We start from the raw sequence: 25,000 nt of genomic DNA, 5'->3' as shown, positions 1-25,000 counted from the left end.
GAGTGAAGATGAGTTAGGTAAGAGTGAGTGAATGTGTAAAATCAGCTGTACTTTAAATTTCCCTTTACGTGAGTCAGACCGAACAGTGTCACTATTACGAGTGCATTTTCGTCTGTTCAAGCTGACACCAAGAAACTTTATCTGAGAGAAACACCAGTAGTAAAATAAATTATACCTCAGTGAGACATGAATGACTAAAATCTAAAACGTGAACGAGGAAGACATGAAACGCGTCAGAAATATGACACAGGAAAAGAATTATAAGATCGTAAGATTTATGTGAGTCAGTCAGACATAAATATATCTGGCCAAGAATTAGAATTATTTATAGATTGAACTTGTCAGACATGAATTTATAAAGCATCAGATACTGGTTTACACAGACCCTACAGTTTTACATCACACCCGAGAGCACTGTACCACACAGTCACCCACCAAGCCGTAATTACATGGCATACCACAACACAATCACACACCATACCACACCACACCATATAGTTACACACCACATCAGGTCCGTCCCACATGATCATACGACGCACCACACATTCATACGCTACGCCTCAGACATACTACATCAGTCACTCACCACAGTCATACACTACACCACAGTCATACATTATACAAGTCATACACCATACCACACCAGTCATAAGCGACATTAAGCAAGATTAAATACAGTTACAAACATAGCCTTGAAATCACGACCAGGTACAACCCCCCCCCCCCCTCCCAAAAAAAAAAAAAAAAAAAATCCAAAAGCTTCTTAAATTAGGAGAAAACTAGACTGCAAAACCAAGTGGAAAACATGAGCCAATCAGAGCATACAGAGTTGAGGGAAGGGTTCTGGCAGTAAAAGGCAAGCAGGAAAGTCCGTGTGGATATTCTCGACATTTACAGCCACGAGCTAAAGTTCTCCGATACTTCTCTATCGCATGTAGCAATGGAATGTATTAATTTTTTTAATAAGGGATTGCAGCATGAAGCACACAACGTTAGAGTAAAACAAGGAAGGACAGAAACAGTGTGAAGCAGACAACAAAAAGGTACATAATGGAAGGACTGAAGGCAGGACACAATGCTGGTAGTGCTTTGTTGGCGAACTTTTGCTCACACCTGTACAGTCAGATACTAAAATGTGTGTCTCTCCTGCCTCTGTATAATGGCTGGATAGATAGAACGCTTCAGAGTGAGGTGGTGGACTGAAGTGGGTGATATTATGCATCTTTGTACACTGTGTCTCATTTTCTGTGAATCAAGGAATGAGAAGGAGTCAGGGGAGGCGAACGGACTTCAGTATTTGACACTACCGTTAGGTGAAGTTTTCTCTCTCTCTCTCTCTCTCTCTGGTGAACGGATATTATCTTTTGTGGCGGCCATCATCCACTCACTCTATGTAGTGCTGCCATCGTTCTTTTTCTGTGTCTGCCGTCTTCTCTTCCTATTTCTCCCATCACTCCTGTCACTTATTATTCTTCCTTTTTTTTTTCAGGTGACTTTACATTAAATGACAAGCCTAATGGTTACCAGTAAGCCCGGAGACCATTTACAATGCTCGATGGTAGCCATATAACCAACCCTGTAAGGGCACGTCCACACGTGCCCTCGAACTTATGTTGGCAACACGGCATGCAACATATTCGGGAACATGTTTGCAGCAGTATTTGGACAGATGTATGCAAGCATGTTTCAGTGCAGCTTCGAACACTGGCAGCAGAGGTGATGGGATAAGTGTGTCCATACCAGGCAGCTGAGACTTCATAATGATGTTGCCAACATGATCTGGACGCTGCTGTTCCCAACATGTTTTGCAGCGTGTTCGTTACTGTGTTGCTTACATGTTGCCAGCACTTGTTTGAGCGCACGTGTGGACGCGCACTAAAACAACAAACTCAAAAACAAACGGACACCCCTAACAGGATCATGGCGTCTGGCAGTAGATAGATAGATAGATATTATCTTTTTTTTTTTATTGAAACTGACTAAAGTAAATCAGGTTGTTATCATCCTCCATGATTAGTTAATTGGACGTTCCCGACACCCAGATATAAGAAGAAATGTTGTTCTGGCACTATTTCATCGGTCGTTGGGATCTCACGACTGTATTTTGAAATCAGGAAGAAAGTGTAAACAAACCTCAAATTTTTTAAGGTTGTTTGTGGAGCACTAGTGTTTGGTAATATGACCAGCCTGCATCCCACATTACGGAGTGTAGTGGGGAACGATACAGAAAGGTCAGGCATGTTTTATCATTATCATCGTGCTTCAGATATTATCATAAAAAAAAATGGGTGCCTTCACAGCTTCACGCCCTTAGCTTCAACAGTACTGTCCTAAGTGCTTTTTTATTCACAGGCTTGATAGTGTAGGTAAAATAGATAGATATATATAGATAGATATGTACATGCATTGGCAGAGAGTAGGCATAGGTGACCTGTATATTTCGTCCCTGCTAAGTTCTATGATAGTATAATTCAAGACAGCTTTCCCTTGGATGATAAACACCGCAAGTTTCCTTATTAACCTAAGTCCAATACTCTGTACACTTTAATTAGGCGTAAAATTGCCATCTCCACGTCTTGAATGTTGAGAAGTAACAACAGATTAACATTATGATATGGTGCTAGTCACGAAGAAGTTCTGTGGAAAGGATATTGAGCTTAGCATTGTCATATTCTGTTACTGAACTACGACAGATAAGCTGAAAAAGGAAGAAAATAACCAAGATCCACGTAATTAAAAAAAAAAAAAAAATTATTGGAGACCTGTGGCAATATTATTAAACCAGAGATTGTGAAAGGGAAGTAACCCCCCCCTTTTTTTTTTTTTTTGCATTCTTACTGACACCTGTGATGACAGATAATACACGCTCGACCTTCCCACATCATACAGATTCGGTAATACATAGAATTGAATCCGTTGTAACCATTTCCTATAGTCAGTTCTTAGATTGAGGACTGGCTTACACCTTGGCGTAGTCAGTTTTAGTACTAGACCAAGGCATAGACTGGAGGATACATATGATCTAGCATGTGTACAGTCGAGAGCCAGAAATTCGCCAAGAGCATCCCTGTTGAATATGAACCTGCTGCTCTGTAACATGCAAGAAATGTATTGTAAAGAAGTCAGTAAATACCAACAATACGTCGTTATACAAAAACATCCATCAACTCTGCCATACATTGTTATCGCTGGGAAGTTTGGTGTGAATTATTGCTCTCGACTGTACATAAGTTCGGCACAGTTTCTACGCACACTGCCGTCTCTTCACTCCTTCCAAACCTCAGTAACATGAAAATCAGGTCACGAACCGTCAAAATTCTCCTTGTGCCGCTACGGGTACGCGTACCTCACCCAGGTGGGGAAATTTTGGCCAAAAAATGTCAGTCAGTCTTTTTCAATGTCCTACTTGGGCATAGACAATTCATTCCCCTATGCTTAGTGGTTTTCCTCCATGCCAAACACCTTCACATGTCACCATTCCGACGCTGATACCAACATTCATATTGAGTAGACGTAGGAAGTGTCACATTCAGGACTGTCGTGATGGTATTAGTGGAAATATTTGAGTAACATGTCGGTGAGCTTTGTGGAATTCTGTTTAAATGAAATTCTGTTCATAATAAACACCATTCAGATATGCGTACCAGCCAGTCAGGTGTGGCTTTGTAAGGTTTGAATAGAAATCGACCAGACATAAATGTATAAGGCTGAGAATAATAGTAGGTGGGATGAATGAGTAAGGTCTATAGAATGAATCAGCTAGGTATGAGAGAGAGACACACACACACACACACACACACACACACACACACACACACACACACACACACACACACACAGAATTTTTTAAGAAAGAAGATTGTTTGAGATGAGTGAGTATGTGGGAAGAATGCGGAAGCAGTAATATTGAGAGAGAGAGAGAGAGAGAGAGAGAGAGAGAGAGAGAGAGAGAGATTGGTGTGCATGACAGAGAAAATTGCCTGAGATTGAGGTATGCGCAAGAGAAATTTGAATGTGAGCGAAGTAGAGTGAGATGTAAAAAATAAGTGAGGTGTGAAAATGAGAGAGATTGAGTGTGAGTGAAGTGTGAGTGTGAAAGAGGGTTTAATGTAAGATGTGAGAAAGTAAGACAGAGTGTGAGTGAGGAGTGACTGGGGTGTGAAACTGAGTGTGGGAAAGAGTAAGTGAAAGTAAATGAATTGTGAGTGTGCTATAGGCTGTGCAGATGAAATGTGATTAAAGATTGAGAGTGAGTATGGGATCAGAGTGAATAAGGTTAAGTAGAATTGAAATTGAGTGGGATTTTAGTGTTAGTAATTTTTGAGCATTAATTCGAGGTTTAAGAGTGAGTGAGAGTGAGTGCGATTAAAGTTGAGCGAGGTGTGAGTGTAAGATGAGTTTGAGTGTGAGGGATAAGAGTGAGTGAGGTTTGTGTGTGAGTGAAATTGAGTGTGACTCGCGGGTATTGAGTATGGCTTGAGTAAGTTGTTCTGGAATTCTTGCCTCTCATTTCCAAGCAGATCCTCTCAATTTTTCTCTACTGACTAGCTTATTATTATTATTATTATTATTATTATTATTGGATATTTGTGTATTTAGTTATAACGCTCTCTCCTTAGAATTGTGATTATTTACCTGTGTATTTACTTAGGTGTTCGTAATTCTAAGATACGCATTTATTAGTTTATTTTGTAGTTCATTTGTGTTTATCGTTTTATTTTTCTAATTGTATTTAAAAAAAAGTTATTCATGTATTCTTCTTGTTTTAAATTAATCTACTATGAATTTGATTTGTGTTTTTATTGGTTTCTGGAGGTTCTTGGCTGTTACCTTATTTCTTTTTGTTATTTTGCTGCTTATTTTTCGAGAATCATGTTTATTCTTAAAAACCTAACGTTGCTTGGGCGAAAAAGGCTTGAAGTGTTTTAGGATTTAATTTGCATGCTAACATATTGATCTTATGTTCGGCCCTCTCTCCCATCTTTCTTTTCCTCCCTCCCTCCTCCCTCCCTGCTTTTCTTCCTTCCCTTCTTCCTTCTTTCCATCCTTCATCACTAATGCACATCGCAAACTGTTACACTACACACGGTCACACATTACTCTGGCACACCATACTCTACAACCCCACACAGTACCACACCACATATTGCCACACCTCACTCTGCCACAGCACATACTGCCACACCACATACTACCACACCTCATACTGCCATAATACATACTACCTCACAACATACTGCCACACCTCACACTGTCGCACCTTATATGCCACACCTCTCCTGACAACACACATTCACTCCTCACAGGCACACTACATGTACACATCACATCTCCTGTCTCCATCAACTCAGGAGACTTTTGTATCACCCTGTACCTCTTTCATAAATATTTTCAGTATTTTTTCTTAAGCTGTTCTTATTGTTCTAAAGACATTTAATCATCATCATTATCATCATAACTCTAATTCCCTTTGGTGTAAATGGCTGAAACAGAAACCAAACACAGAAACAGGAAAAAGCAAGAAAAGCAATTATCCAGTGCCACTTAAAAAAAAAAAATAAAAGGATATAGTTTTCTTTCACGCTGCATCCTGGCTCCATTTGTACAACCATCATATTGTATTATTTTGTATTATCCTTTTGAAATTTTTTGCTTTTTATGTTTATTTTTTTAGGGGTCATTATTTGCATTCTTCCTAAATCTCTCTCTCTCTCTCTCTCTCTCTCTCTCTCTCTCTCTCTCTCTCTCTCTCTCTCTCTCATATCTTTTTCCTCTATCCTCCTCCTGTGTTATTTTCTTTTATCTTTATTTCTTCCAATTTTCTCCTTCTCCTCCTTCCTCTCACATATTTTTCCTCTTATTTTCGTCCTCTCTTTTCCCGCCTCTCTTCTCGCCTCTCATTTTTGTAGTATTCTTTCCCTTATTTCCTCGTTTTCTTTTTCCCTCCCTCTAACCACTCTCCTCTTTTTTTTTTCCCCCTCTCTCCTTCCTACCACGCATCTCCATTTCCCCTGCAGCACCAAGCCCTCTCTCCCTCCCTCCCTCTCTCCCCACTCATCTTCCCCGCACACAGGCACTCCTCCCCCCTCCCCAGCAATCTCCCCTCCCCCTCCTTAACCGCCTCTCCCCTCTCCTCTCACTCGCCCTCCTCCCACTCCCCCCTGACACATGCATCCTCCCCTACCAGTCTCCCCCTTCCCCTTACTCATCCTCCACCCCTCTTCATTCCCCCTCCCTCCCTCCCTCCCCCAAACAGACATCCCTTTCAGCCTCACCAGTTCCCCCCCCCTTTCTCCCTCCCCTCTCCCCTCCTTCACTCTCCTCCCCTCTCCCCTCCTTCACTCTCCTCCCCTCTCCCCTCCTGTCTCCCCATCTAGTCTTCCCCTTCATCTCCACAGCATATTCCAGTCTCCTACCCACTCCCCCCCCCCCCAGTAAAGAAAAAGCATTAGTCAGGCTCTAACTCCTACCAAACTACAACTTCCCCTCCGTCTCTCCCTCCCTCCTTCCCATTCTCTCTCTCTGCCCATCTCCCTCTCCATCTCTCTCCTTCCTTCCCTCACGGTGTATCCTAGACTCCCTCCAAATTTCCTCTAAGAAGTGTATAGCAGGCATCTCTCTCTCTCTCTCTCTCTCTCTCTCTCTTTCCCCTAAAGAACTGTGTAGGAGGCATCAGTCTGGCTCAGCTTGCCTCGCTTTGCTGCCGCAGGGATGCACACCTTAAGCCTGGAGGTGCGGGAGGAAGGGGGGGGGGAGAGGGTGAGAGCGAGAAGCGGAGGGAGTGTAAAAGTGAGCTGGAGGGGAGTGAGAGAGGGAGAGAGAAGTGTGAAAGTGGGAGAAAAGTGTGAGAGAGCGGGAGGGGAGTGTGAGAGTGAGCGGGAGGGGAGTGAGAGTGGGGGAGAGGAGTGTGAGAGTGAGCGGGAGAAGGAGGCCGGGAGGGGGGGGGTTCAGAGTGAGACGAGGGGAGGGAGTGTGAGAGTGACAAGGGGGAAGGGAATGTGAAAGTGAGGAAGGAGGTGCGAGAGAGTGAGAAATGGGGGGGGGGTAGGTATCAGAGGGGGAGTGAGATGGAGAAAGGGGGAGGATCTGGTCGTAGGAGGAGAAGGAGAAGGAGAGGTGCGAGGGTGAGGGAGAGAGGAGGGGTACAAGAGTAAGGGAGGGGGAGGGAAGGTATGAGAGTGAGAGATGGGGAGAGAAGGTACTGGAGTGAGGGAGAGGGAGGGGAGTTACGAAAGTGACCGAAGGGGGAAGGGGGTGTGCGGGAGTGAGGGAGAAGGGGGGAGTGTGAGAGTGAAGGAAGAGGAAGGGAGAAAACGAGAGTGAGGGAGGGGGACGGGAAGGTAGCCGAGTGAGGGAGATGGATGTGGGTGCATAAGAAGATGTGTGGGTGGGCTGAAGGTGGCAGCTGGTGCAGGATGTAAACAACAGTTGGTGCAGGTTATAAGCACCAGCTGCGGGGCGGACGTGTGCGCTCCCCACTTTGCATCTTCTCTCCAACCACGTATTTTTTCATCCTATTCTCGTTACCTTCAGACTATTTCATTCAGCTTTGGGGACGTTCAGACCTGAGGGGTTAGGATTTCACTTTGTTGGCGTATTTTTTCATTTTATTTTCGGTACCCTCAGACGATTTTATTCTGCTTAGATTTTTTTTCTCCGGTAGGGTTGGATTTCACTCCGATGACGTATTTTCATTTATATTCTTGGTACCCTCGGACGATTTCATTCAGCCTGTTAGACATCTCATTTTGGAAAGAGTAGATCCAAACTTCATTAGCTCCTCTACCATGTGTTCTCCTGAGCTAAATAGAATCGTCTGACAGAAAGCACATTGGCCGCTTTCCTTGTATAAAGTGAAATATTGTGCATATCTTTAAACTTAAGTAATAAGACGCCACGTAAATGGGAGCAAGGGCAGGCTTACGGTGTGGATGCTGTCCCTTTATTCTTGTTTTTGGAAGCAGTATTTTTTTGTATATAAAGTTTTAACACCTTCAGCATGGGGACGTCTTTTGTGTTGTTTTTCCCCGCTACCCGGCGATTTATTCAGCCTTGGGAAGTAGGGAAGGGAATAACGTAAGGATCTGTCTAATCCCCTCAGTTTGTTAGGTCTCTTCATTGCTCAGCAAAAAATCGTCTGGTAGCAACAAAAATAAAACCATAACGACCTCCAGAGGCTGAAGGGGTTAACCATCTCCGCCCAAACTACTAAGTCCATCATCGCAAGGTATCATAACCCTGCCCTGCCTCACCACCCATCTGCATCCCTTCCACTCATCTCCGCCCACTCCACGCATTTTATGTCCCGTGTTCGAACTTTCAAGAGAAAATAATCTCCCCACCGCAACTACTGCCCCTCATCAACGCCCTTTTTACCGCAGGGTGTTCTTGGCCTTTTCTGAAGAGGTCTGTATTTACCCGAGTCGATATAATGGCCTTGAGACCTGAAAAGACCAGATAGATCCGAGTCCATATCCATTGAAAGCTGGTGCACTGATAGGAATGATTTTCGAAACGCTTTCATGGGCATGGCTTAGAGGGGTATTTCTAGTCGCCTTGATTTCGTAACGCTATTTCCTGCGATATAAAAAGCCTGTTATATCGTTCTATCTTCTTGTGCATCACTGAAACCAACTTTATAGATACAAAAAATATTTATATAACACATTAAAGCACTCAGGGAGCGCATACCTCCACCAATGCCATTGCTATCAAAAAGGATCCGGATCCGGATCCGTCCCCAAATTTAATCAATTCTTTCTTGGTTCAATGCCCACCTAACCACAGAATTTCATTGAAATTCGTTGAGAACTTTTGGAGATATTATGCGGGATACTCCGAATCCGGATCCGTCCCAAAATTTAAGCATTTTTTTCCTGGCCCATGGCCCACCCTCTCACAAAATTTCATCAAAATCCGTTCATAACTTTGTGAGTAGTCCCGGATCTGGATCCGGATCCGCCGCCAAATTTAATCAATTCTTTCTTGTTGCATGGCGCACGTTTCCACAAAATTTCGTTGCAATTCATTGAGAACTTTTAGAGATAGTGTGCTGGATACTCTGGATCCGGATCCGCCCCAAAATGTAATCATTTCTTCCTTGGCCCATGGCCCTCCCTTCCACAAAATTTTATAAAAATCCTTTCATAACATTTTGAGTAATCCTGCTAACAGACAGACAAAAAAAAAAAAAAAATACAATCGGACAAACCAACCAACCAACCAACCAACTTCGGCAAAAACATAACCTCCATGGCGGAGGTAATAAATATCACAATTATGCCGGCACAAGGCAGATATGCGGTCGACGATGGCACATGATGTCCAGACAGCTTCTGTAAATAACTTACAACAGAATATCTACTCCTGCATTAGCGGGCAGTCAATCAGCAGTAGACACGACAAAGGTCACAGGGACGTCCTGTATTTAAATATCTGTGATTTCCTCACTCTTGTAGTCTCTCTGAGGATGGACCCTGCATAGTCCGAAACGTTAGAGAAAGAAAGAACCACCTAAGCTCTTTCCTTTATCCCTCCCACGCATTTATAGAGAGAGAGAAAGAGAAAGAGAGAGAGAGAGAGAGAGAGAGAGAGAGGATCCCAAACGGGGTGACGACAAACAAACGCGCCTCCATTCCACCGAGTCCTTCATTATCAGGCTGCCCTCTCTCTAACTTACACCACCTTCATTCATAATACCTCTTCTGGTCTATATATATTCTTGCAGATATATATTTCCTTCGCAATACGGGATACTATAATAACAAAGTACTGTATTATAAACATTGCCTCTCGAGATGTAAAGTATGGTCTGACTAGCAAGAACTGGACATAGAACGCTTTGATGGAAAACTTAATGGAGAGTGTTTAAACTCCCTTCAGCTCGATTAGTCTTTCTTAGGCATTAAAATATGATCAGAGAGGCACATTCGTACAGAAAGTAGCTGACGAAAACTGTTTCTTATTGCCCTAAGCTGGATACTCGTAGAATACATTAAAAAGTACTGTACAGAAGACACCCTTACCCCTGGCAGTAATATATGGACACTTGTTTCCTTATCCTAAACCTAAGTGGAAAATATTGTTAGTTGGAGTCTGGGAATTGTATTACCGGCGTGTGTAGTATTGGGAACTCATACAGAAACACACACAAACTTATTCCGTACATACTTAAATACATACACACACATATAGATGATACACAAACACATGCCGCACCACTTGTACACACACCACCACAGTCGCATTGCACCTTGAACACACACACACACACACACACACACACACACACACACACACACACACACACACACACACACACACACACACACACACCATTTAGGCCCGAATGGTGGAACTCATTTTTTTAAGCCTTCATTCTTCATATATTTTTTTCCAAGCGTTCGTTCCACCAGTTTAAGATATTTTTTACATTTTTTCTCTGCCAAAATACAAGGGGAGGCTGAAAAAACGGAAAAAACACAGCAAAAATAAGAACGTAACAAAAAAACCGTCTGGAATGGACAAGCATTTAGACAGTTTTGCATTCGTGGATGCAAAATGGAGAGGGGGAAGTGTGTGCTTGTGTGTTGTTGTGTGTGTGTGTGTGTGTGTGTGTGTGTGTGTGTGTGTGTGTGTGTGTGTAATATCTATCTGTATCTGTATCTATCTATCTGTGTGTGTGTGTGTGTGTGTGTGTGTGTGCAGGGTAGTGTGGTGTGGTGTGTGTGGTGTGGTGTACGTGCGTATGAGTACGTAGGTTTTTGTGTCGATGAGAGAGAGAGAGAGAGAGAGACTTTGTATGTATGTTGTATGTTGTATGCATGTATCTGTGAATGAAATGGATATACATGTTTGTGTGTGGATGTGTTGTGTGCGTGTGTGTATATATGTGCGTGATGTGTGGATGTGTATATGTGCGTGTGCGTGTGTGAGTGCTTCCGGCCCCAGTACAATTAGGTTATACCAGGTCTGCACCGCGAGGAAGTTCTTATGTGCGGGAATACCAAGTTGCGTCCTCTGTAGGTGCTGGTGTAAGTGGTATAAGTAGCGGTGTGGTGTAAGTGGTCGTGTTGGTGTAAGTGGTGGTGGTGTGGTAATGTAGGTGGTGGTGTATAGTGATAGTTTAGGTGGTGGTGTAAGTGGTGGTATAGGTAGTGGTGTAAGTGGTGGTGTAGGTGTTGGTGTAAGGTGTAAGTGGTGATGTAGGTGGTGGTATAAGTGATTTAAGTGGTGATTTAGGTGATGGTATAAGTGGTGGTGTTGGTGTTAGTGTAAGGTGTAAGTGCTGGTATAGGTGACGGGGTAAGTGGTGTAAGTGGTAGTATAGGTGGTGTAAATATGATGTCAAAGTGGCAATAATGGTCTTGTTGATGGAATTGATGGTTTTGTAAATGGTGTATATTTTTTTTATATTCGGTAGTGTGTGTGTGGCGGAGATGGTGTTAAGAGGTGTAAGTAGGGTGGTGTAAATGCTGGTGTAGGTAAGTGTAGGTGTCGGTGTAGGTTATGTAGATGGAAATAATACTGGAGGTGGTGTGAGTGTTGGTGTTAATGATGGTGGTGTGAGTAATGACGGTGTATGTGGTGTAAGTGAGGGTGGTGTATGTGTTGATGGTGGAGCTGGTGTAAGTAGGTGGTGGAGCTGGTGTAAGTAGGTGGTGGAGCTGGTGTAAGTAGGTAGTGGATGTAAATGAAGTTATAGGTGAAGGTGGTGTAGATGTAAACGTTCATACTCACCTGGGCATATGCAAATGAAATCGAGAAACAGAAAAATATATAAATTGAAAAAATAATAATGAATGCAATTGTAAGATACGGCTTGTGTCGGTGAGGAAAGGGGGATGGTGTGTGTGTGTGTGTGTGTGTGTGTGTCGGAGGATGGAGCATTAGCACATATTTCTCCTGGGGGCCATAGTCTCGAGGATCTAGTAGGCTCCCTCACACCTCATCTTCCCTATACCTGTCTACTTTGGCTTATGGCACGTGTTTGTATTCTCATATGTGTCATTTATAAAAACTATCCATGTTTTTTATGTGTCCTACTCTGGTCATGGGTTTTACACCCTGTTCCCTAAGATCCAACCGTCCTCCTGCGTGGATACCTCTTCACATTTCACCACCTTGGCACTCATAACCACCATCCATATTGAAAACGTGGTAATGGTGCCTCTTTAAGAACTGGTGCACTGGTATAGTAGGGGTGTTTGTTAGATATTGGTAGACCTTGTGGAAGATGAGTAAAGTCTGTTTTAACGAAATTCAATTAACCAAACTGTTCCCTGTCCCAGAATGATGTCTACCCCTCGTCACTAAGACATCAGACGACCTCTCCAACCCCTGGGACACCACGTGCTCCGTTAACACGTTTAGGTTTCAGTGGTTCACTGTTAAGAGAATATAACGTCTAGTGTTAGCGAAAATATATTTGTAGAGTTGACGCTACCATACGAAGGGTAATGGAGACAATATAAACACTCTCAGTTGCCAGTTCTCAACCTCAGCTTTAGCAGGAATAGAATACTCGATTTCTTCCGACCATGAGAAGATTAGAACAGAATAACATCTGTCTATCGCCGGACGCCATAATCCCGTAACGGGTGGCCATTTGACTGTGATTTAGTTGTTTGCGGGGAGGGGTGCTAACCCTCCGTCAACCCACTTGTTGACACGTAGGGAACACGTATGGGTTGGTTATATGATTGCTACCCAGCGTTGCACAGGGTTTCCTGGCGTACAGGAAGCCATTAGGCTTGTCACTGAGTGTAGAGCCACCTGAAGTGGAAAGAGGATAAAGTGACAGGAAGGATGGGAGAAACAAGGAGAAAGGAGGGAAGATAGAGAAAATAATATAAAGGTAAAGGGAGAATGAGGCAGCACTACATAAAGTTAGTGAGTGATGGTCGCCACCACCTACCACCCAAATAATAGAATAATAACGCCCAGGAGAATATATCCAGTTTGTTTCTAGATACAGAACGTTAATATTCTCTAGTAATTTTGCTGTGTGGTAGATGGTGACCTTGCCCACCATCCAGTCACTTGATTACTGTGTATGACTGCACAGATTGACAGACTAAAAGGTTTCCTGTAATCAAGTAATTTATTTCATCCTCTTTAAAGGTGCGTTACAGCTGGCTTCAAACACTGCAGAATAAGGCATTGCATATTATTGCCGAATGCACACAAACCACGCCCACGGAACACACCCACACAGAAACAAAAATTTCAAAAATTCAAGGTGCTTTTAGATATGGGGGGAGCTCAGTTTATTGTATCATCACACAGCAACCCCAACTCCCATTCCATTACATGCTCCCCATACAGTCACACCCGGACAAATGAAAACGATCCCAGCAAATTACCACAGCATAATCTACAACACCTAGTAAGTAAAGGTGGGCTGCTGTCCTAGTGGACAGCCCTGGCTGGGGCAGGGAGCAACTTAAAGGTTTTAATCTAGCAAGTTATTACAATACCTTTAACAACATTCCATCACCAGTTACAACACTGTCTAGAACACTACATGTATAACCGTGCAATCACATCCCTATCCTAGCAATTTACTACATAACTTACAACAACATCCCACTAACAACACACGCAAGCAGACACAATCAACACATACATATCACCAACCGTGCCATTAACAGACTTGCTCTTAACTAGCTATTCAGGGGAGCTTCCAGAAATTGGATGAGGAGGGGTTGGTTCCAAGTACTGAGGCAGGGTGTAGTCAGTGCGTCATAGACACCATGTTTAACAAGGGATTTCATGTCACTATGGCATGTAGTGCTTGGGAATTTCTTAAATTAATTGGTCATTTTGAGCCATCATTGTGCATTGCAACACACACACACACACACACACACACACACACACACACACACACACACACACACACACACACACACACACACACACACACACACACACACACACACACACACACACACACACACACACACACACACACACACACACACACACACACACACACACACACACACACACACACACACACACACACACACACATACGAACATCCAAACTAGAATGCAGAGCGGTAAAAAATCGACTAGACACGCACACCTTCCACATTAACAGATGTCAGCGCTTCCAAAGTGTTCATTCTCTGCAGTTATCAGTTCAGAAGACACAAACCATCATGTTGAGACGCCGGGGGTTTATAATCAACCGAGAATGATATTAATGCAGGTGACAAGTAGCCTTCATTTGACAGGCTACTGCCGACCTTATACATAATTTTGGACGGGAGTTCCAGGGCAACCAGGCCCCCCTACCCCATCCATCTTGGGTGTACCACTGTTACTTAAGGGAAAATCCGGTCCAAAAGCAATTCGGAAAGGCAGCTTTAACTGACAGGGTGGATTTAGCCAGAGTATATTGTGGACACGACCATCCCAAATAACATACAACAACACTGTAAATAGTACTACAGGTCTATACTCTGTTTAACGCTGCAGCCCAAATAATACAATTCATAATGGGCTGTATTTTCATGGGCTTAGGAGGCATTATTACACCTTTTCATCAGAGATTTATAATTAGTAGTGTTCATTCATACAGTTATATATATATATATATATATATATATATATATATATATATATATATATATATATCACTGTCAGTTTCTTAAATTCTCTCAGTTGAATAAAATCGTCTGGCTTCATTATGACCCGAATGGCAGAATTGCCCAGATCATGAGAGGGATAGTGGTCACAGTATGAACACTCGGACATCTGTGGCTCACTCAGCTGAATAAAATCGTTGGGAGTAAGTTTACGACGACGTTTGCATCTTCAACATACAAACTACAGTATTAATAACTTACAGAGAAGAACATTGGCATAATATAATGTGTATATATATATATCTAGAGAGAGAGAGAGAGAGAGAGAGAGAGAGAGAGAGAGAGAACATTTTATAAGGATGAGGTAGTAGTGAGCTTCCCAAGGCCAGGAGAATTGCAGCTAATTGTCACGCCCCTTAACACCCCCACTACAGATCCTTTATATCTACCCAAGTGGCTTCTTAGGAATGGCTAGAGTGTTTGGCTGTCCATTAGTGTGTGTTTGTGTGTGTGTGTGTGTGTGTGTGTGTGTGTGTGTGTGTGTGTGTGTGTGTGTGTGTGAGAGAGAGAGAGAGAGAGAGAGAGAGAGAGAGAGAGAGAGCAGTGGAAGAGGCTAAGGAGTGGAGATGAGGGAGGAGTGGAGGGGAAAGGATGAGAGTAATGGATAGGGCAGAGAAATGGAATGAGGACAGACGAGGGGGCAGAATGAAAGCAGTAGTGAAGAAATAGAAGTTATGGAGTGGAAAGGAGTAGAATGAAGGCAGCAGAGGAGAGTGAAGAGCGATGAGCAGGCTGAGAAGCAGACGAGAGTGGAGTGAGAGTTGTGTAGGAGGCTGAGTAGTGAGAGTGGAGTAGGTGGAGAGAGGTGAGGTGAAAGCAGGGAGGGAGGGAGGAGAGTGGAGGAAAGACTTACCATAATCTTGCCGGTTCCTTTTCCTCTTATCCTCTTCCTTTTCTCTTTCTTTCTTTCTTTCTTTCTTTTACCGTAGTTTTTTTTTCTTTTTTCGTCTTCGTTCTTGTCGTCCATCTTTTCTTGTTCCTCGTCTTTCTTTCTTGTTTGTTTTATTTCGTCTCGATTCTGTTTCTCCTTTCATCTTCCGTTTCCCCTCCTTTCTTCATATTTCTCTCATTTTCTCTCATTTTCTTATTCTGCCACCCTTTCTCCCTCCTTCATTTCCTTACCTTAAATTTCTCCATGTTCATTTCTCCTCATCTCTTTCCACCCTCTCCTCTCTTTCTTCTCCCTCCGTTCCCCCATACCCTCCCCTCCTTCTCCTTCTCTCCCTATTTCCTCTCCTTCCCTTTCTTTATCTTCTTTTATTTTTCTTCCTTCCTCGTCCCTCATTCTTCCTATCTTTCTTCCCTCTCCTTTCCTTCTCCTCCCTCTGTTTCTCCATATCCTCCCATTCTTCTCTTTCTTTTCTCTCCTTCTCTCCCTATTTTCGTTCCCTCTTCTTTATTTTTTTCTTCCTCCCTTCGTCATTTACTCTTTCCATGTCCTGCCTTCCTTTCCACACTTTCCTTTCTCGTAATCCTTTCCTTCGTCCCTCATTTTTTTATTTCATATTTCTCTTCGTGTCCCTCTTTATTCCATGTCTTCCCTTCCTCCCCTCTCCTTACTTTCCTCTTCCTCCTTCCTTCTTATCTAGTTTGACTTTCCCCTCCTTAGCTTCCTTCACTTCCTATCTCTATTGTCTTCCTTTCTTCTCATTTTCTCCCTCTCGTACCTTCCTTTCTTCTTCCATTTCTGCTTGTCTCTTTACGTTTTCCTTCCTCTCACTCCTGTTGTTCATATCCCACTTCCTTGTCCCCCCCCCCTCTCTCTCTCTCTCTCACACACACACACACACACACACACACACACACACACACACACACACACACACACACACACACACACACACACACACACACACACACACACACACACACACACACGTTTCGCGAGAGCGGGAGGATATATATATATGATTTGGGTTTCTCCGTCCGTCCGTCCGCTTGTCCGTCTGTCCGTCACGCTTAGGTTTCCGTGAACGTCCGATATCATTCAAACTTGTCTCAGTAATTGCTCATGTGAATATCTTGGATGAGATTGACTTTGAGCATCATCAGTCCCATGTGATTAGTTTGGGCGAAAAGAAAAAAAAAAAAATAAAGAAAATTATTTAGTTTTCTCGGTACAGTTTCCACTTTCAAGAAAATTAATTAAAGTTTTATTGAAATGTTTTAGATGAAGACACCTTGGCATGCATTGTGGTTTTAAGTGTTCTTCGTTTACTACAGATAAGTTTAGGAAATATCATGTTGTGTCAGTCAGGTTGGCCTCTGTGATTGCACTGGTGAATATCTTTGGTTACTTTATTCCCGTTCTTTGATTTTGAATGTCATCGGTCACCTTTGAATGTCATCGGTCACCTTTGATTTTGAATGTCATTGGTCACCTTTGATTTTGGATGTCATCGGTCACCCTTGATTATGAATGTCATCGGTCACCTTTGATTTTGAATGTCATCGGTCACCCTTGATTTTGAATGTCATCAGTCACCATTGAATGTCATCAGTCACCTTTGAATGTCATCAGTCACCTTTGAATGTCATCGGTCACCTTTGAATGTCATCAGTCACCTTTGAATGTCATCGGTCACCCTTGATTTTGAATGTCATCAGTCACCATTGAATGTCATCAGTCACCTTTGAATGTCATCAGTCACCTTTGAATGTCGTCGGTCACCTTTGATTGTGAATACCATCGGTCATACATGCAAACCTATAATAAACAGCATCTTCAACGGCAGCACACAGAGGGAGATGGGAAATACACAAGCAAAGGCAAACCTTGTGCTGTCTTTCACGTTTCTCCAAATAATATCCTGGAGACTGATATATGCCGAAGCCGGGGGACATAAATTTCACGAATTTGCTTGTTCTCCATCCCCTCCCTCTCTTCTTCCTTTCCATCCCTCCCTCTCTTCTTCCTTTCCATCCCTCCCTCTCTTCCTTCTCTTCCTCCTTTCCTTCTCCTCCCTGTCTCCTGTACTCTATTCTTATTTTAATTTCTTCCTCCACATCTCTTCGCTTGTGCTTCCCTCCTCTCCCTCTATTTCTTCGTATCCATTATTCCTTTTCTTCCCAGCGCCTTCCCCTCTCTCACTCTCTTTGCATTTTCTATCTCTCCCTCTCATTCTCTCCTCTTTGCATTTTCTCTCTCCTCTTCTTATGCTTCATTTTGTCATCGGCCCTTCTCTCCATGCCCTTCCTTCCTTACCATCTCTCCCAGTTCTATTTCCTGCCAGACCCCATCTCTCTTACGCATTGTTTCGTTTGTCTCTCTTTTTCATGCTACCACCAGACGATTCTACAGTACCTAGGAGAGACTTTTCGAACAGGAGGGTTTAGGTAAAGTTAACTCTTCTTGCAGTAAAACAGATCTTTCCTCAGTAGAATAAAACCGTCTGAAGAGAGCAAGAAAAAATACTGCATAATCTACGTCATCGGAGTGAAGTGATTGTTGTATGGTTACTTTCCTTGGGCTTTGCATTTTGACATACACATTTAGGAACGTTTTGAAATATTGTGCTGAATATTCAAGGCCAAAAGGTCTTACTGGTTATTGCGTTCGGCTCCCAATCTGTGTTGCCCTGAGGTGGAGTTTGGATCCATCCTTGGCAGACATTTAAGGTGGAAGCTGGTAGTATGTCCTTTCATATATTTGCTTAGATACTTATCCCTGTTTGCACGTTCTTCATTGTAGTTTTAACAAACACAGACTGACACAAACATAGCCATTGCTAAATCGGTTGAGAGGTGGCCTGCAGTCCTAATGGACCCAGGTTCGAATCCCCACTGGTGTATGGAGCAGTTTAAGGATATGAATTTCATAAAAACAGACTTCACTGGTCTACCAAAAGACCTGCCGACATGTCGTAAAAATACCCACACTAATACCAGTACATCAGCCCTGTATTAAACAACTCTAGCTTGTATTCAGAATGGACGGTGGACGTTAGCGTCGAAGTGGTGACGTGTGGAGGTTTATGGTATGCAGGAGGACTACTGGGCCTTGAGAGCAAGCTGAAAAGCCTATGCCCAGAGCCGGACACGGACAAAAAAAATCGACCTTCATAATTATTCACAACGCATACCCCGTCATGATTCGTACTTCTCCATCATGAGGAAAGATATATTCTGACAATCACTCTCCCTTAGAGGAGGAAGGCTGTCCCTGCAGTGGGTCTTATAAGTACTGATGCAGATATACAGTAGATTTAGATATGTCGGACAGCAATAACCATATTTTCTGTTCTTCCTCACTTGAATGTTGAATAAGGTTTGGCATCACACTGAAATTTTATCTGCTTGGAATTATACTCTTTCCACTTTAACTTGGCCTAAAACTGCCGTCCTCGCAGCTTCAGTTTTGAGCTTTTACAGGAGATACACACTAGAATATGATGCTGGTCACGAAGAAGTGCCGTGGAAAGGATGTAGAGCCGTAGCGTTGTCTAATTGTGACATTGAGCTAAGGGAATTAAGCTGATATGGAACGAAAATCACCGCCAAGTTAGAGACGAAGTATACACGACAGACTGAAACATTTAGAAATTCATCACTCATATCTGCTTTCATTCATCCCTCCATTCCTTCTTCCTCTTTCCTTTTCTGTATTACTCTTCCGTCCCGTTCTTAATATTCTCTTTTGCTTTCATACCTTCCTCTCTTCCTGTCTCCCTCCTCTCTCCCATGCTTTTACTTTCTCTCTCTCTCTCTCTCTCTCTCTCTCTTTTCACATTTCCTTTCTTTCCTTTCTTTGTTTTCCATGCAGCCCTCTCGCCCTCCCTCCTCCCCCTTCCCCCCTCATACATCTCCCTCTCTCCCTACCTGCGTGTCTCCTTCCTTTCCTTCCTCCCTCATTTGCCCCTCATTCATCTCTCTCTCTCTCTCTCTCTCTCTCTCTCTCTCTCTCTCTCTCTCTCTCTCCACCTCACTAAACCTCTCTCTCCTCTCTCTTTACCTTATTTACGCCTCTTATCTTCTTCTTTCCTCTCTTGTTTCTCTGCTTCTTTTCTCTCTCCCTTCCTTCCTTCCTTCCTTACTCCAATCATTCTTTCATTCTCTCTATTTCATTCGTTCATTCATTCATTCATTCTTTCTCTTTTATCCTTCATCGACTTTGTTTGCTCTTTTCATTCATTCATTCGATCACATGCTTTTCTTTCTTTCTCTCTTTTCTTTCACTTTTGCATTTCTTCTTTCCTAATTCGTCCCGCCTTTGCCGCACCTCTCTTTTCCCCCCTTCAAAACAAAATCTGCTTCCTTCCTTCCTTCCTTCCTTCCCTCCTTCCTCCTCTGTGTTCCTTCTGTCTCCCTCATTTGTCTGTCCCATTTTCTTTCTCACTCCCTCATTTGTCTATCCACCTTCTTCTTTCTCCATCATTTATCTCTCCCTTTTTTCTCCCTCATTTGTCTCCCTCCTCCTCCTTCGCCCTGACTTCCCCGAGATCTTTACATATTTCAGCTCACCTTCTCTTCGTCTCCTCCTTCCTCCCTTCCTTCCTTCCATCCTTTCTTCCTTTATTCTCTCTTTCTTTCCATTTTCTCCTTTCTTCTTCTCTCCTACTCTCCTTCCCTCCTTTTAGCCTCTGCACCTCATTCTTTTGTCATTCCTTCTTCCATCCTTCCTTTCTTCCCTTCCTGCTTCCTCCCTTTCCTTGTACCATCTTTTCCTTCTCTTTCTTCCTTCCCTCCCTCCCTCCCTCCCTCCCTACGTGCTTACTTCTCTCCCAATCCACCCTGCCTACCTTGCCTCACCCTAGGGCGTTTGATCGTTGTAAACCACACATCTTTGAGAACGCATATATTCTTTCTTTCCTTCAGTCATTCATTCCTTCAGTCATTCATATATTCATTCATTCATTCATTAACTCTTTCATTCATTTTTCGTTCATTGTCTTATATTCCTTCCTTCTTTTTTCCTTCTTTCATACATCCTCTTCCTTCTCACTTTCGTTGTTTCTCCTTCTGTCCCTCCTTCTTTCCGTGTTTCTGTCTTCCCGTCCTTCATTCATTCATCCTCCTTTCGCTGTCTCTCTTTCCGTCTTTCCTTCCATCAGTACCTCATTCATCTATCTTTCCTTCTTTCCTTCCTTCCTTCCTTCCGTCTGTTTCCTTCTCTCTCTCTCTTCTTTCTCCGCTTCGTCCTCACCCATTCCATTCTTTGAAACTTTTTTTTTTCCCCCTTTCCATCCGACTTCTTTCCTTCCCGTCCTTCCTTCCTTACTCATTTTTTCCATATCACCATCCTTTCTCCTTCCCTTCTCTCTGCCTTCATTCTTTCCTCCTTCCTCCTTTCCTTCCTTCACCATTTTCTCCCTCTTCCCTTCCTCTGCCATTCCATCTTTCTTTGTCTTTACGTACTCCTTCCCTCTTTCTTTTCCCCCTCTCCTTCCCTCTCTCCCATCCTTCTTCCCTCCACTTTGTCTCTCTCTCTCTCTCTCTCTCTCTCTCTCTCTCTCTCTCTCTCTCTCTCTCTCTCTCTCTCTCTCTCCATTCACACTTTCCTCTCCCTCCCATCTACCCTGCCTTTCGCCCTTCTCTCACACCCTCCCTCTCTCTCTTTTTCCTTCTTTTCTTTAATTATTTCTTCTGTCTTTGTCTCTTTTTTCTCTTCATCCCTTTCTCCCTCCATCCCACAGCCCCGTCCCTCCATCCCACACCCCCCTCCTTTCCTCGCTTCCACCTCCTTCACTTCCTTCCCTTTCCTTCCTCACTTCCTTCTCCTTCCGTTTCCTTCCTTAACCCCGCCAGGTAAAGACATAGCACAAAACTCCACTGCCTCAGTCACAAAGAATATACGAAGAGATACAAAGAGAAGAAAGAAAACAGCGACAATATACCTTTTTTTTACTGTCGCGTTGCCAAATAAAATAGAAAAGCAGTATGAAATATAAAAAGAAGACTGATGTTATTTCCAGACCAATAAATCTGAGCTGAATAAAAATAGCCTTGCCGTATCAGAAGAAAAAAGAAAAAAAAAATGATATTTTTAGTCTGGCGGTATCAGGAGTGAAAAAAAGAAAAAAGTTTTTTTTTTTAGTCCGATTCCGCTACTTCTTTGCTCTTAACTCCTTCGCTACGAGAGATCCCCCCCCCCCGTGAAAAAAATCGTCTGAGGGCAGCGAGTATTAAGTAGAAAAGGCGCCGTCCTAGTTTTAATTCTCATTCCCTTTCTGTTTTATGCATTCGATTTCTGGGCATACATTAGACTCTCCGTTCCCTGAGGCCGAGCGACACAGATGGCCCCACACCCTCTCAGATCACCGACAGGGAACTAATATCGAACCATGAATAGTGAAACAATCCTAGGGCTGTCCCATTCAGGGCTGGTGTGATGATGGTAGTTGCGTGGGTGAGTTTGTGGTATGGCCGGGAGTTTTTGTGGAAGCTTATTTATATCTGTTCTAGCGAGATTCAAGTCCTCAAGCTATTCCCAGTTTCAGCAGTCCATTCCTATACCACTTAATGAAGGGATTTGTATTGTTTATTCTTCCTAATGAGTATTTTACATATATCTTGTGGTGAGCGGGTTGATGCTGGCTAGAGACGCCTTCTCGCGATGGAATGGAAATGGCCAGACAACCCCCTGCCTGATTATATAAATGTCCCTCAGCTCTCTCCCTGCCCCACAAAGAGAGGATGGTGGACTGCAGGAAAAGAGCAACTTCAGCCTGCAGTCCACCGGGTTCACGTCCAGTTAGTAAGTACTACTGGTGAATGGGTTAATGAGGTATATATTTAGCCCGTGCCGTTCGAAGTGTCTCCTTAAAAATAGGTAAATAAATAAATGGTGGTACCGAGCGTGTTATAATGGTCATCGTAGTGAAGGGATAATATTGTATCTGTGAATGATTCTGGATATGTGGAAAAAATGAAGAGCTGTAGTGAATAATTATGCATTTTTGTTATATATGACGAGCTTTCTTATCACGCCAAAACTGCTTTATCGTCTCAGTACACCCAATTTCAGAATGCAGGTAGAATTAGTTTTTGTCTTTCTACTTGTTTATCTGTGTATCTGTCTGTCTGCTTATCTAGCTGTGAGCTGACGCTGCATCCCGTAAGGATAAAAGGATCCTCGGGCGCTTCGGTCCTACCTTAGTAACGACCCCTCCTCCCATCCACACCACCATCCCAGACGTTAACACTGGCATCGTAACTCTCGCACCGTCTCTCTCTAGCATCTCTCGCGTTTTATCTCTCTCGTACCGTTTCTCTCTGGCATCGTATCTCTCGCACCGTTTCTTTCTAGCATCGTGTCTCCATGCACCGTACCTTTAGCACCATATATCGCACAGTATATCGCTCACACTTTACCTCTCGCATCGTATTTTTCTGGCACTGTACAGTATATCTGACACGTATCTCGCACCGTATCTCTTAACCTCCTCCTCTTCCTCTTCCTCCTCCTCCTCCTCCCAGTCACCTCACTTTCATACGCTCTTGTAGTCAATCTCTCAATCTCACCCATTTGAATAAATCCCGCCACTGTGAAACGAGACATTATTCCGCATTGTTTCACAGCCTTTCGCTCCGTGTTTCAGAATTCTTCGTTCCTTGTCACAAATTTTTTCTTTTCCGTATCTCAGTCTTTCGTTCCGTGTTTCAGTATCTTTCGTTCTGTTTGAGAAGTCTCCGTTCCTTGTTTCAGTATCCTTTGTTCCTTGTTTCTGTATCCTTCCTTCCATGTTTAAAAAACCTTCGTTCTGTGTTCACGGCCTTTCGTTCATTTCTAAATACTTTTTGTGATTCATAATCCTTTGTTCTGTTTGAGAACCTTTCGTTTTGCTTCATAATCCATCGTTCTGTATTCCCGGATTATTCGTTCCTGTTGCTGAAATCTTCGTGCTGTAGCTATTTCAAAGTTCATGGTCCTGAGCTTTAAAAGGTAAATAGCAGTGAAAAGTAGATTTTTTCTGTTTAATTCCGTTTAACTTTTTTTTTTTTTCCCGCGGTAGGTCCACAGGGGACAGTTCGAAAGCGTGAATGAATCCAGTAAATGTGGCTGTGGTCTCCCGTGGGTGGTGTAGTTGTCACAGGCACGGTGGTGTATATGTGGAGAGTAATCTAACATCCCGAAGGTGGCGTAGATGAGTGATGTGCCATATCTGTCGTGGTGTAGAAAGGCAAAGGTTAAATGACAATATTGGCAGATGCTGACAAGACAAATCCTTTTAATACCAACAACAAGGGGGACATTTATTTTCCGAGTAAATGCAGGCACACCTCCACAATCCACGCTAACAGAAGGGTGTGTCCAGAGAGGAGTGCAGAGCGTAAAACTTCATCATACTCATCTCAGGCGAATTGTGGCTCTCAAAATCTGCCTCTTTTCTGCTTCTGGGATGGCTTTTATCCTTCTCCTTAGGCTCTTGGTATAGCCTGGAGGAGGACCTTTTCAGGTGACAGAGGGAGGAGATAAGAAAGCCAGGTGTTCAGTGGTCATGTCTCTTTAAAGAGTCATTAACCCCAGAGTCGCCAGCTCTTCCTACTTGGTGCATTGATACTTGACATGTGCATTAGTGTCCTCAGCGTTGTTAAGTAGGGTTCTTCCCGGGTTATCCCCCCTTCAGAGGCAGTAACTACTCTTGGTCTGTCTGCGTGTACGTCTTGTTAATGGGCTTGGGGCGGTACTAAGAGAAGGATTTAGCAAGGAGAAGATGCTTTGGCAGCTTGTAAAGGTCGGCCATAACTGTTGTCTTCTGTCGTATGTGCGTGGGTGATATGCTATGATTTGTACTGTATTCTATTTATTGTTTTCCTGCTGCTTTCTACTATTTGACTAGATCTGCTGTTTCTTGTTCTGCTTTAGTGTTGTTGAAGTAAATCAACTATTACACTTTTCCTCTGCGTGGATTAGTTGTATTGGGATTATGGTATATTGCTTCCAGCAGACCGACAGACAGACCAACAGAAAGATAGATGTATTTCATCATATTTTGTACCGTAGTTAGATCGGAGGAGAATTAGAACTATATCATTGACAGATAAAATGGATATGTATGATCGCCGGGATATAGGTTTATAGAAGCTAATCTCAAGCGAGTTTATCCGCCTTTGGAACTTATGCTGGTATTGCAGGCGCCTGTTGTCCTCTTCTCAACGAGGGGTCTCACGCGTAATACAATCGTCTGGCGCAATGAAAAACACCATCTATCCATCACCCAATCCTCTATTGCCTCGTCAGGAGCGTAGGAACCCAAGGCTCGTCTACTCAGTTCTGATATATAAGGTGAGAGTGACCAGTCGTTAAACCATGAGTGGCGTTATGGGAGCAGTAAACCCCAACCATTCCCAGGACTTAAGCCCTTATCGACATCTTACTGTAGCGTTTTATCCCACTACACA

This window comes from Coenobita brevimanus, chromosome 62 (assembly GCF_032717465.1).
Source record: "Coenobita brevimanus isolate Jiangsu-jjx chromosome 62, ASM3271746v2, whole genome shotgun sequence".
Taxonomy (NCBI): domain Eukaryota; kingdom Metazoa; phylum Arthropoda; class Malacostraca; order Decapoda; family Coenobitidae; genus Coenobita; species Coenobita brevimanus.
The sequence above is the reverse complement of the archived record's forward strand: the minus strand, read 5'-3'. Positions refer to the sequence as shown.